Source organism: Schistocerca serialis, chromosome 2 (assembly GCF_023864345.2).
Source record: "Schistocerca serialis cubense isolate TAMUIC-IGC-003099 chromosome 2, iqSchSeri2.2, whole genome shotgun sequence".
Lineage (NCBI taxonomy): Eukaryota > Metazoa > Arthropoda > Insecta > Orthoptera > Acrididae > Schistocerca > Schistocerca serialis.
This window is the reverse complement of record NC_064639.1, coordinates 1,011,784-1,026,196: the sequence shown is the minus strand read 5'-3', so window position 1 is coordinate 1,026,196 and position 14,413 is coordinate 1,011,784.

Sequence of the window (14,413 nt, the reverse complement as noted above, 5' to 3'; positions counted from 1 at the left end):
TTTGAACCATTCCAGTGACACTAGTTATAGATTCCGATGCTTCACTTCAGGTTTACTGAATTCCTTGGACCTTCTTATTGACGATGAATCACAGGTATTGCATCGGAATTAAATACACAAGGCTCAATGCCGTCTTAACTACAAGAAGACTGACTCTTCTTACTGTCTATATTTTGAACCATTCCAGTGACACTAGTTATAGATTCCGATGCTTCACTTCAGGTTTACTGTATTCCTTGGACCTTCTTATTGACGATGAAACACAGAAATTGCATCGAAACTAAATACAAAAGGCACAATGCCGCCTTAAATACAAGAAGACTGACTCTTCTTACTGTCTATGTTTTGAACCATTCCTGTGACACTAGTTATAGATTCCGATGCTTCACTTCAGGTTTACTGTGTCCCTCTGACCTTCTTATTGACGATGAAACACAGAAATTGCATCGGAATTAAATACAAAGGGCACAATGCCGACTTAAGTACAAGAGGACTGACTCTTCCCACGGTCTATGTTTTGAACCAATCCTGTGACACTTGTTTTGGATTCCGATGCTTCACTTCAGGTTTACTGTATCCCTCTGACCCTCTTATTGACAATGAAACACAGAAATTGCATCGGAATTAAATACAAAAGGCACAATGCCGACTTAAGTACAAGAAGACTGACTCTTCCTACTGTCTATGTTTTGAACCATTCCTGTGACACTAGTTGTGGATTCCGGTTCTTCACTTCAGGTTTAGTGTATCCCTCTGACCTTCTTATTGACGATGAAACACAGAAATTGCATCGGAATTAAATGCAAAAGGCACAATGCCGACATAAGAACAAGAAGACTGACTCTTCTTACTGACTCTGTTTTGAACCATTCCTGTGACACTAGCAATAGTTTCCGATGCTTCACTTCAGATTTACTGTATCCCTCTGACCTTCGTATTGACGATAAAACAAAGAAATTGCATCGGAGTTAAATACAAAAGGCATAATGCCGACTTAAGTACAAGAAGACTGACTCTTCTTACTGTCTATGTTTTGACCCATTCCATTGACACTAGTTATGGATTCCGATGCTTCACTCCAGGTTCACTGTATCCCTTGGACCTTGTTATTGACGATGAAACACAGAAATTGCATCGGAATTAAAAACAAAAGGCAAATTGCCAACTTTAGTACACGAAGACTGACTCTTCTTACTGTCTATGTTTTGAACCATTCCTGTGACACTAGTTATGGATCCCGATGCTATACTCCAGGTTTACTGTATCCCCTGGACCTTCTTATTGACGATGAAACACAGAAATTGCATCGGAATTAAATACAAAAGGCACAATGCCGACTTAAGGACAAGAAGACTGACTCCTCTTACTGACTTAGTTTTGAACCATTCCTGTGACACTAGTTATAGATTCCGATGCTTCACTTCAGGTTTTTTGTATCCCTCTGACCTTCTTATTGACGATGAAACACAGATATTGCATCGGAATTAAATACAAAAGGCACAATGCCGACTTAAGTACAAGAAGACTGACTCTTCCTACTGTCTATGTTTTGAACCATTCCTGTGACACTATTTATGGATTCCGATGCTTCACTTCAGGTTTACTGTATCCCTCTGACCTTATTGCCGATGAAACACAGATATTGCATCGGAATTAAATACAAATGGCACAATGGCGACTTAAGGACAAGATGACTGACTGTTCATACTGTCTATGTTTTGAACCATTCCTGTGGCACTAGTTGTAGATTCCGATGCTTCACTTCAGGTTTACTGTATCCCTTGGACCTTCTTATAGACGATGAAACACAGATATTGCATCGGAATTATATACAAAAGGCACAATGCCGACTTAAGTACATGAAGACCGAATCTTCTTACTGACAATGATTTGAACCATTCCTGTGACACTAGTTATAGATTCCGATGCTTCACTTCATTTTTACTGTATCCCTTGGACATTCGTATTGACGACGAAACACGGAAATTGCATCGGAATTAAATACAAAAGGCACAATGCCGACTTAAGTACAAGAAGACAGACTCTTCTTACTGTCTATGTTTCAACCATTCCTGTGACACTAGTTATAGATTCCGATGCTTCACTTCAGTTTTACTGTATCCCTCTGACCTTCTTATTGACGATGAAACACAGAAATTGCACCGCAATTAAATACAAAAGGCACAATGCCGACTTTAGTACAAGAAGACTGACTCTTCTTACTGACTATTCTTTGAACCATTCCTGTGACACTAGTTATAGATTCCGATGCTTCACTTCAGGTTTACAGTATACCTTGGACTTTCTAATAGACGATGAAACACAGAAATTGCATCGGAATAACATAGAAAAGGCACAATGCCGACTTAAGTACAAGAAGACTGACTCTTCTTACTGACTATGTTTTGAACCATTCCATTGACACTTGTTATAGATTCCGATGCTTCACTCCTGGTTTACTGTATCCCTTGGACCTTCTTATTGACGATGAAACACAGAAATTGCATCGGAATTAAATTGAAAAGGCACAATGCCGACTTAAGTACAAGAAGACTTACTTCTTACTGACTATGTTTTTAACCATTCCTGTGACACTAGTTATATATTCCGATGCTTCACTTCAGGTTTACTGTATCCCTCTGACCTTCTTATTGACGATGAAACTCAGAAATTGCATCGGAATTAAATACAAAAAGGCACAATGCCGACTTAAGTACAAGAAGACTGACTCTTCTTACTGTCTATCAATTGAACCATTCCATTGACACTAGTTATGGATTCCGATGCTTCACTGCAGGTCTACTGTATCCCTTGGACCTTCTTATCGACGATGAAACACAGAAATTGCATCGGAATTAAATAGAAAAGGCACAATGCAGACTTAAGTACAAGCAGACTGACTCTTCTTACTGACTATGTTTTGAACTATTCCTGTGACACTAGTTATAGATTCCGATGCTTCACTTCAGGTTTACTGTATCCCTCTCACCTTCTTATTGACGATGAAACACTGAAATTGCATCGGAATTAAATAGAAATGGCACAATGCCGACTTATGTACAAGAAGACTGACTCTTCTTACGGACTATAAATTGAACCATTCCGGTGACACTAGTTATAGATTCCGATGCGTCACTTCAGGTTTACTGTATCCCTCTGACCTTCTTATTGACGATGATACACAGAAATTGCATCGGAAATAAATAGAAAAGGCTCAATGCCGACTTAAGTACAAGAAGACTGACTCTTCTTACTGACTATGCTTTGAACCATTCCTGTGACACTAGTTATAGATTCCGATGCTTCACTTCAGGTTTACTGTATCCCTCCGACCTTCTTATTGACGATGAAACACAGAAATTGCATCGGAATTAAATAGAAAAGGCACAATGCCGACTTAAGTACAAGAAGACTGACTCTTCTTACTGTCTATGTTTTGAACCAATCCTGTGACACTAGTTATAGATTCCGATGCTTCATTCCAGGTTTACTGTATCCCTTGGACCTTCTTATTGACGATGAAACACAGAAATTGCATCGGAATTAAATAGAAAAGGCACAATGCCGACTTAAGTACAAGAAGACTGACTCCTCTTAGTGATTATAGTTTGAACCATTGCTGTGACACTAGTTAGAGATTCCGACGCTTTACTTCAGGTTTACTGTATACCTTGGACATTCTTATTGACGATGAAACACCGAAATTGCATCGGAATTAAATAGAAAAGGCACAATGTCGACTTAAGTACAAGAAGACTGACTCTTCTTACTGTCTATGTTTTGAACCATTCCTGTGACACTAGTTATAGATTCCGATGCTTCACTCCAGGTTTACTGTATCCCTTGGACCTTCATATTGACGATGAAACACAGAAATGGCATCGGAATTAAATAGAAAAGGCACAATGCCGACTTAAGTACAAGAAGACTGACTCTTCTTACTGACTATGATTTGAACCATTCCTGTGTCACTAGTTATAGATTCCGATGCTTCACTTCAGGTTTACTGAATTCCTTGGACCTTCTTATTGACGATGAATCACAGGTATTGCATCGGAATTAAATACACAAGGCTCAATGCCGACTTAACTACAAGAAGACTGACTCTTCTTACTGTCTATATTTTGAACCATTCCAGTGACACTAGTTATAGATTCCGATGCTTCGCTTCATGTTTACTGTATCCCTCGGAGCTTCTTATTGACGATGAAACACGGAAATTGCATCGGAATTGAATACAAAAGGCACAATGCCGACTTAACTACAAGAAGACAGACTCTTCTTACTGTCTATGTTTCAACCATTCCTGTGACACTAGTTATAGATTCCGATGCTTCACTTCAGGTTTACTGTGTCCCTCTGACCTTCTTATTGACGATGAAACACAGAAATTGCATCGGAATTAAATACAAAAGGCACAATGCCGACTTAAGTACAAGAAGACTGACTCTTCCCACGGTCTATGATTTGAACCAATCCTGTGACACTAGTTTCGGATTCCGATGCTTCACTTCAGGTTTTCTGTATCCCTCTGACCTTCTTATTGACAATGAAACACAGAAATTGCATCGGAATTAAATACAAAAGGCACAATGCCGCCTTAAGTACAAGAAGACTGACTCTTCCTACTGTCTATGTTTTGAACCATTCCTGTGACACTAGTTGTGGATTCCGATGCTTCACTTCAGGTTTAGTGTATCCCTCTGACCTTCTTATTGACGATGAAACACAGAAATTGCATCGGAATTAAATGCAAAAGGCACAATGCCGACATAAGAACAAGAAGACTGACTCTTCTTACTGACTCTGTTTTGAACCATTCCTGTGACACTAGCAATAGATTCCGATGCTTCACTTCAGATTTACTGTATCCCTCTGACCTTCGTATTGACGATGAAACAAAGAAATTGCATCGGAATTATATACAAAAGGCACAATGCCGACTTAAGTACATGAAGACCGAATCTTCTTACTGACAATGATTTGAACCATTCCTGTGACACTAGTTATAGATTCCGATGCTTCACTTCATTTTTACTGTATCCCTTGGACATTCGTATTGATGACGAAACACGGAAATTGCATCGGAATTAAATACAAAAGGCACAATGCCGACTTAAGTACAAGAAGACAGACTCTTCTTACTGTCTATGTTTCAACCATTCCTGTGACACTAGTTATAGATTCCGATGCTTCACTTCAGGTTTACTGTATCCCTCTGACCTTCTTATTGACGATGAAACACAGAAATTGCACCGCAATTAAATACAAAAGGCACAATGCCGACTTTAGTACAAGAAGACTGACTCTTATTACTGACTATTCTTTGAACCATTCCTGTGTCACTAGTTATAGATTCCGATGCTTCACTTCAGGTTTACAGTATACCTTGGACTTTCTAATAGACGATGAAACTCAGAAATTGCATCGGAATAAAATAGAAAAGGCACAATGCCGACTTAAGTACAAGAAGACTGACTCTTCTTACTGACTATGTTTTGAACCATTCCATTGACACTTGTTATAGATTCCGATGCTTCACTCCTGGTTTACTGTATCCCTTGGACCTTCTTATTGACGATGAAACACAGAAATTGCATCGGAATTAAATTGAAAAGGCACAATGCCGACTTAAGTACAAGAAGACTTACTTCTTACTGACTATGTTTTTAATCATTCCTGTGACACTAGTTATATATTCCGATGCTTCACTTCAGGTTTACTGTATCCCTCTGACCTTCTTATTGACGATGAAACTCAGAAATTGCATCGGAATTAAATACAAAAAGGCACAATGCCGACTTAAGTACAAGAAGACTGACTCTTCTTACTGTCTATCAATTGAACCATTCCATTGACACTAGTTATGGATTCCGATGCTTCACTGCAGGTCTACTGTATCCCTTGGACCTTCTTATCGACGATGAAACACAGAAATTGCATCGGAATTAAATAGAAAAAGCACAATGCAGACTTAAGTACAAGCAGACTGACACTTCTTACTGACTATGTTTTGAACTATTCCTGTGACACTAGTTATAGATTCCGATGCTTCACTTCAGGTTTACTGTATCCCTCTCACCTTCTTATTGACGATGAAACACTGAAATTGCATCGGAATTAAATAGAAATGGCACAATGCCGACTTATGTACAAGAAGACTGACTCTTCTTACGGACTATAATTTGAACCATTCCGGTGACACTAGTTATAGATTCCGATGCGTCACTTCAGGTTTACTGTATCCCTCTGACCTTCTTATTGACGATGATACACAGAAATTGCATCGGAAATAAATAGAAAAGGCTCAATGCCGACTTAAGTACAAGAAGACTGACTCTTCTTACTGACTATGCTTTGAACCATTCCTGTGACACTAGTTATAGATTCCGATGCTTCACTTCAGGTTTACTGTATCCCTCCGACCTTCTTATTGACGATGAAACACAGAAATTGCATCGGAATTAAATAGAAAAGGCACAATGCCGACTTAAGTACAAGAAGACTGACTCTTCTTACTGTCTATGTTTTGAACCATTCCTGTGACACTAGTTATAGATTCCGATGCTTCACTCCAGGTTTACTGTATCCCTTGGACCTTCTTATTGACGATGAAACACAGAAATTGCATCGGAATTAAATAGAAAAGGCACAATGCCGACTTAAGTACAAGAAGACTGACTCCTCTTAGTGATTATAGTTTGAACCATTGCTGTGACACTAGTTAGAGATTCCGACGCTTTACTTCAGGTTTACTGTATACCTTGGACATTCTTATTGACGATGAAACACCGAAATTGCATCGGAATTAAATAGAAAAGGCACAATGTCGACTTAAGTACAAGAAGACTGACTCTTCTTACTGTCTATGTTTTGAACCATTCCTGTGACACTAGTTATAGATTCCGATGCTTCACTCCAGGTTTACTGTATCCCTAGGACCTTCATATTGACGATGAAACACAGAAATGGCATCGGAATTAAATAGAAAAGGCACAATGCCGACTTAAGTACAAGAAGACTGACTCTTCTTACTGACTATGATTTGAACCATTCCTGTGTCACTAGTTATAGATTCCGATGCTTCACTTCAGGTTTACGGTTGCCCTTGGACCTTTGTATTGACGATGAAACACAGAAATTGCAACGGAATTAAATACAAAAGGCAAATTGCCAACTTTAGTACACGAAGAGACTGACTCTTCTAACTGTCTATGTTTTGAACCATTCCTGTGACACTAGTTATAGATTCCGATGCTTCACTTCATGTTTACTGTATCCCTCGGAGCTTCTTATTGACGATGAAACACGGAAATTGCATCGGAATTGAATTCAAAAGGCACAATGCCGACTTAACTACAAGAAGACAGACTCTTGTTACTGTCTATGTTTCAACCATTCCTGTGACACTAGTTATAGATTCCGATGCTTCACTTCAGGTTTACTGTGTCCCTCTGACCATCTTATTGACGATGAAACACAGAAATTGCATCGGAATTAAATACAAAAGGCACAATGCCGACTTAAGTACAAGAAGACTGACTCTTCCCACGGTCTATGTTTTGAACCAATCCTGTGACACTAGTTTCGGGTTCCGATGCTTCACTTCAGGTTTAGTGTATCCCTCTGACCTTCTTATTGACGATGAAACACAGAAATTGCATCGGAATTAAATGCAAAAGGCACAATGCCGACATAAGAACAAGAAGACTGACTCTTCTTACTGACTCTGCTTTGAACCATTCCTGTGACACTAGCAATAGATTCCGATGCTTCACTTCAGATTTACTGTATCCCTCTGACCTTCGTATTGACGATGAAACAAAGAAATTGCATCGGAATTAAATACAAAAGGCATAATGCCGACTTAAGTACAAGAAGACTGACTCTTCTTACTGTCTATGTTTTGACCCATTCCATTGACACTAGTTATGGAATCCGATGCTTCACTCCAGGTTCACTGTATCCCTTGGACCTTGTTATTGACGATGAAACACAGAAATTGCATCGGAATTAAGTAGAAAATGCACAATGCCGACTTAAGTACAAGAAGACCGACTCTTCTTACTGACTATGTTTTGAACCATTCCTGTGACACTAGTTATAGATTTCGGTGCTTCACTTCATGTTTACAGTATCCCTTGGACCTTTTTACTGACGATGAAACACAGAATTTGCATCGGAATTAAATACAAAAGGCAAATTGCCAACTTTAGTACACGAAGACTGACTCTTCTTACTGTCTATGTTTTGAACCATTCCTGTGACACTAGTTATGGATCCCGATGCTATACTCCAGGTTTACTGTATCCCCTGGACCTTCTTATTGACGATGAAACACAGAAATTGCATCGGAATTAAATACAAAAGGCACAATGCCGACTTAAGGACAAGAAGACTGACTCTTCTTACTGACTTAGTTTTGAACCATTCCTGTGACACTAGTTATAGATTCCGATGCTTCACTTCAGGTTTTTTGTATCCCTCTGACCTTCTTATTGACGATGAAACACAGATATTGCATCGGAATTAAATACAAAAGGCACAATGCCGACTTAAGTACAAGAAGACTGACTCTTCCTACTGTCTATGTTTTGAACCATTCCTGTGACACTATTTATGGATTCCGATGCTTCACTTCAGGTTTACTGTATCCCTCTGACCTTATTGCCGATGAAACACAGAAATTGCATCGGAATGAAATACAAATGGCACAATGGCGACTTAAGGACAAGATGACTGACTGTTCATACTGTCTATGTTTTGAACCATTCCTGTGGCACTAGTTGTAGATTCCGATGCTTCACTTCAGGTTTACTGTATCCCTTGGACCTTCTTATAGACGATGAAACACAGAAATTGCATCGGAATTATATACAAAAGGCACAATGCCGACTTAAGTACATGAAGACCGAATCTTCTTACTGACAATGATTTGAACCATTCCTGTGACACTAGTTATAGATTCCGATGCTTCACTTCATTTTTACTGTATCCCTTGGACATTCTTATTGACGATGAAACACAGAAATTGCATCGGAATTAAATTTAAAAGGCACAATGCCGACTTAAGTACAAGAAGACTCACTCTTCTTACTGTCTATGTTATGAACAATTCCTGTGCCACTAGTTATAAATTCCAATGCTTTACTCCAGGTTTACTATATCCCTTGGACCTTCTTATTGACGATGAAACACAGAAATTGCATCGGAATTAAATAGAAAAAGCACAATGCCGACTAAAGTACAAGTAGACTGACTCTTCTTAGTGATTATAGTTTGAACCATTGCTGGGACACTAGTTATAGATTCCGACGCTTTACTTCAGGTTTACTGTATACCTTGGACATTCTTATTGACGATGAAACACAGAAATTGCATCGGAATTAAATAGAAAAGACACAATGTCAACTTAAGTACAAGAAGACTGACTCTTCTTACTGCCTATGTATTGAACCATTCCATTGACACTAGTTATAGATTCCGATGCTTCACTCCTGGTTTACTGTATCCCTTGGACCTTCTTATTGACGATGAAACACAGAAATTGCATCGGAATTAAATTGAAAAGGTACAATGCCGACTTAAGTACAAGAAGACTGACTTCTTACTGACTATGTTTTTAACCATTCCTGTGACACTAGTTACAGATTCCGATGCTTCACTTCAAGTTTACTGTATCCCTCTGACCTTCTTATTGACGATGAAACACTGAAATTGCATCGGAATTAAATAGAAAAGGCACAATGCCGACTTATGTACAAGAAGACTGACTCTTCTTATTGACTATGTTTTGAACCATTCCGGTGACACTAGTTATAGATTCCGGATCTTCACTTCACGTTTACTGTATCCCTCTGACCTTCTTATTGACGATGAAACACAGAAATTGCATCGTAATTATATACAAAAGCCACAATGCCAACTTAAGTACAAGAAGACTGACTCTTCTTACTGTCTATGATTCGAACCATTCCAGTGACACTAGTTATAGAGTCCGATGCTTTACTTCAGGTTTACTGTATCCCTTGGAACTTCTTATTGACGAAGAATCACAGAAATTGGATCGGAATTAAATACAAAATGCACAATGCCAACTTAAGGACAAGAAGACTGACTCTTCTTACTGTCTATATTTTGAACCATTCCAGTGACACTAGTTATAGATTCCGATGCTTCACTTCAGGTTTACTGAATTCCTTGGACCTTCTTATTGACGATGAAACACAGAAATTTCATCGGAATTAAGTACAAAAGACACAATGCCGACTTAAGTACAAGAAGACTGACTCTTCCTACTGTCTATGCTTTGAACCAATTCTGCGACACTAGTAATAGAGTCCGATGCTTCACTTCAGGCTTACTGTATCCCTTGGACCTTCTTATTGACGATGAATCACAGGAAATGCATCGGAATTAAATACACAAGGCACAATGCCGACTTAACTACAAGAAGACTGACTCTTCTTACTGTCTATATTTTGAACCATTCCAGTGACACTAGTTATAGATTCCGATGCTTCACTTCAGGTTTACTGTATTCCTTGGACCTTCTTATTGACGATGAAACACAGAAATTGCATCGAAACTAAATACAAAAGGCACAATGCCTCCTTAAATACAAGAAGACTGACTCTTCTTACTGTCAATGTTTTGAACCATTACTGTGTTACTAGTTATAGATTCCGATGCTCCACTGCAGGTTTACTGTATCCCTTGGACCATCTTGTTGGCGATGAAACACAGAAATTGCATCGGAATTAAATAAAAAAGGCACAATGCCGACTTATGGACAAAAAAGACTGACTCTTCTTACTGACTATGTTTTGAACCATTCCTGTGACACTAGTTATAGATTCCGATGCTTCACTTCATGTTTACTGTATCCCTTGGACCTTCTTATTGACGATGAAACACGGAAATTGCATCGGAATTAAATACAAAAGGCACAATGCCGACTTAAGTACAAGAAGACAGACTCTTCTTACTGTCTATGTTTCAACCATTCCTGTGACACTAGTTATAGATTCCGATGCTTCACTTCAGGTTTACTGTATCCCTTGGACCTTCTTATTGACGATGAAACACGGAAATTGCATCGGAATTAAATACAAAAGGCACAATGCCGACTTAAGTACAAGAAGACAGACTTTTCTTACTGTCTATGTTTCAACCATTCCTGTGACACTAGTTATAGATTCCGATGCTTCACATCAGGTTTACTGTATCCCTCTGACCTTCTTATTGACGATGAAACACAGAAATTGCATCGGAAATAAATACAAAAGGCACAATGCCGACTTAAGTACAAGAAGACTGACTCTTCTTACTGACTATGTTTTGAACCAACCTGTGACACTAGTTATAGATTCCAATGCTTCACTTCAGTTTTACTGTATCCCTCTGACCTTCTTATTGACGATTAAACACAGAAATTGCATCGGAAATAAATAGAAAAGGCACAATGCCGACTTAAGTACCAGAAGACTGACTCTTCTTACTGACTATGTTTTGAACCATTCCTGTGACACTAGTTATAGATTCCGATGCTTCACTTCAGGTTTACTGTATCCCTCTGACCTTCTTATTGACGATGAAAAACAGAAATTGCATCGGAATTAAATACAGAAGGCACAATGCCGACTTAAGTACAAGAAGACTGACTGTTCCTACTGTCTATGTTTTGAACCATTCCTGTGACACTAGATATAGATTCCGATGCTTCACTTCTCGTTTACTGTATCCCTCTGACTTTATTGCCGATGAATCACAGAAATTGCATCGTAATTAAATACAAAAGGCACAATGCCGACTTAAGGACAAGAAGACTGACTCTTCTTACTGACTATGTTTTGAACCATTCCTGTGACTCTAGTTATAGATTCTGATGCTTCACTTCAGGTTTACTGTATCCCTTGGAACTTCTTATTGACGATGAAACACAGAAATTGCATCGGAATTAAATACGAAAGGGACAATGCCGACGTAAGTACTCGAAGACTGACTCTTCTTACTGACTATGCCTTGAACCATTCCTGTGACACTAGTTATAGATTCCATTGCTTCACTTCAGATTTACTGTATCCCTCTGCCCTTCTTATTAACGATGAAACACGGAAATTGCATCGGAATTAAATACAAATGGACAATGCCGACTTAAGTACCCGAAGACTGACTCTTCTTACTGTCAATGTTTGAACCATTTCTGTGACACTGGTTATAGATTCCGATGCTTCACTTCAGGATTACTGTTTCCCGTGGCCCTTCTTATTGACGATGAAACACAGAAATTGCATCGGAATTAAATACAAATGGCACAATGGCGACTTAAGGACAAGATGACTGACTGTTCATACTGACTATGTTTTGAACCATTCCTGTGACACTAGTTATAGATTCCGATGCTTCACTTAAGGTTTACTGTATCCCTGTGACCTTCTTATTGACGATGAAACACAGAGATTGCATCGCAATTAAATAGAAAAGGCACGATGCCGACTTAAGTACAAGAAGACTGACTCTTCTTACTGTCTATGATTCGAACCATTCCTGTGACACTAGTTACAGATTCCGATGCTTCACTACAGGTTTACTGTTTCCCTTGGACCTTCTTAATTGACGATGAAACACAGAAATTGCATCGAAATTAATTACATAAGGCACAATGCCGACTTAAGTGCAAGAGGACTGACTCTTCCTACTGTCTATGGTTTGAACCAATTCTGTGACACTAGTTATAGAGTCCGATGCTTCACTTCAGGTTTACTGAATTCCTTGGACCTTCTTATTGACGATGAAACACAGAAATTTCATCGGAATTAAGTACAAAAGGCACAATGCCGACTTAAGTACAAGAAGACTGACTCTTCCTACTGTCTATGCTTTGAACCAATTCTGTGACACTAGTAATAGAGTCCGATGCTTCACTTCAGGCTTACTGTTTCCCTTGGACCTTCTTATTGACGATGAAACACAGTAATTGCATCGAAACTAAATACAAAAGGCACAATGCCGCCTTAAATACAAGAAGACTGACTCTTCTAACTGTCAACGTTTTGAACCATTACTGTGTTACTAGTTATAGATTCCGATGCTCCACTGCAGGTTTACTGTATCCCTTGGACCATCTTGTTGGCGATGAAACACAGAAATTGCATCGGAATTAAATAAAAAAGGCACAATGCCGACTTATGGACAAAAAAGACTGACTCTTCTTACTGACTATGCTTTGAACCATTCCTGTGACACTAGTTATAGATTGCGATGCTTCACTTCATGTTTACTGTATCCCTTGGACCTTCTTATTGACGATGAAACACGGAAATTGCATCGGAATTAAATACCAAAGGCACAATGCCGACTTAAGTACAAGAAGACTGACTCTTCTTACTGACTATGTTTTGAACCATTCCTGTGACACTAGTTATAGATTCCGATGCTTCACTTCAGGTTTACTGTATCCCTCTGACTTTCTTATTGACGATTAAACACAGAAATTGCATCGGAAATAAATAGAAAAGGCACAATGCCGACTTAAGTACTAGAAGACTGACTCTTCTTACTGTCTATGTTATGAACCATTCCTGTGCCACTAGTTATAGATTCCGATGTTTCACTCCAGGTTTACTATATCCCTTGGACCTTCTTATTGACGATGAAACACAGAAATTGCATCGGAATTAAATAGAAAAAGCACAATGCCGACTAAAGTACAAGTAGACTGACTCTTCTTAGTGATTATAGTTTGAACCATTGCTGTGACACTAGTTATAGATTCCGACGCTTTACTTCAGGTTTACTGTATACCTTCGACATTCTTATTGACGATGAAACACAGAAATTGCATCGGAATTAAATAGAAAAGACACAATGTCAACTTAAGTACAAGAAGACTGAATCTTCTTACTGCCTATGTATTGAACCATTCCATTGACACTAGTTATAGATTCCGATGCTTCACTCCTGGTTTACTGTATCCCTTGGACCTTCTTATTGACGATGAAACTCAGAAATTGCATCAGAATTAAATTGAAAAGGCACAATGCCGACTTAAGTACAAGAAGACTGACTTCTTACTGACTATGTTTTTAACCATTCCTGTGACACTAGTTATAGATTCCGATGCTTCACTTCAAGTTTACTGTATCCCTCTGACCTTCTTATTGACGATGAAACACTGAAATTGCATCGGAATTAAATAGAAAAGGCACAATGCCGACTTATGTACAAGAAGACTGACTCTTCTTATTGACTATGTTTTGAACCATTCCGGTGACACTAGTTATAGATTCCGATGCTTCACTTCAGGTTTACTGTATCCCTCTGACCTTCTTATTGACGAAGAATCACAGAAATTGGATCGGAATTAAATACAAAATGCACAATGCCAACTTAAGGACAAGAAGACAGACTA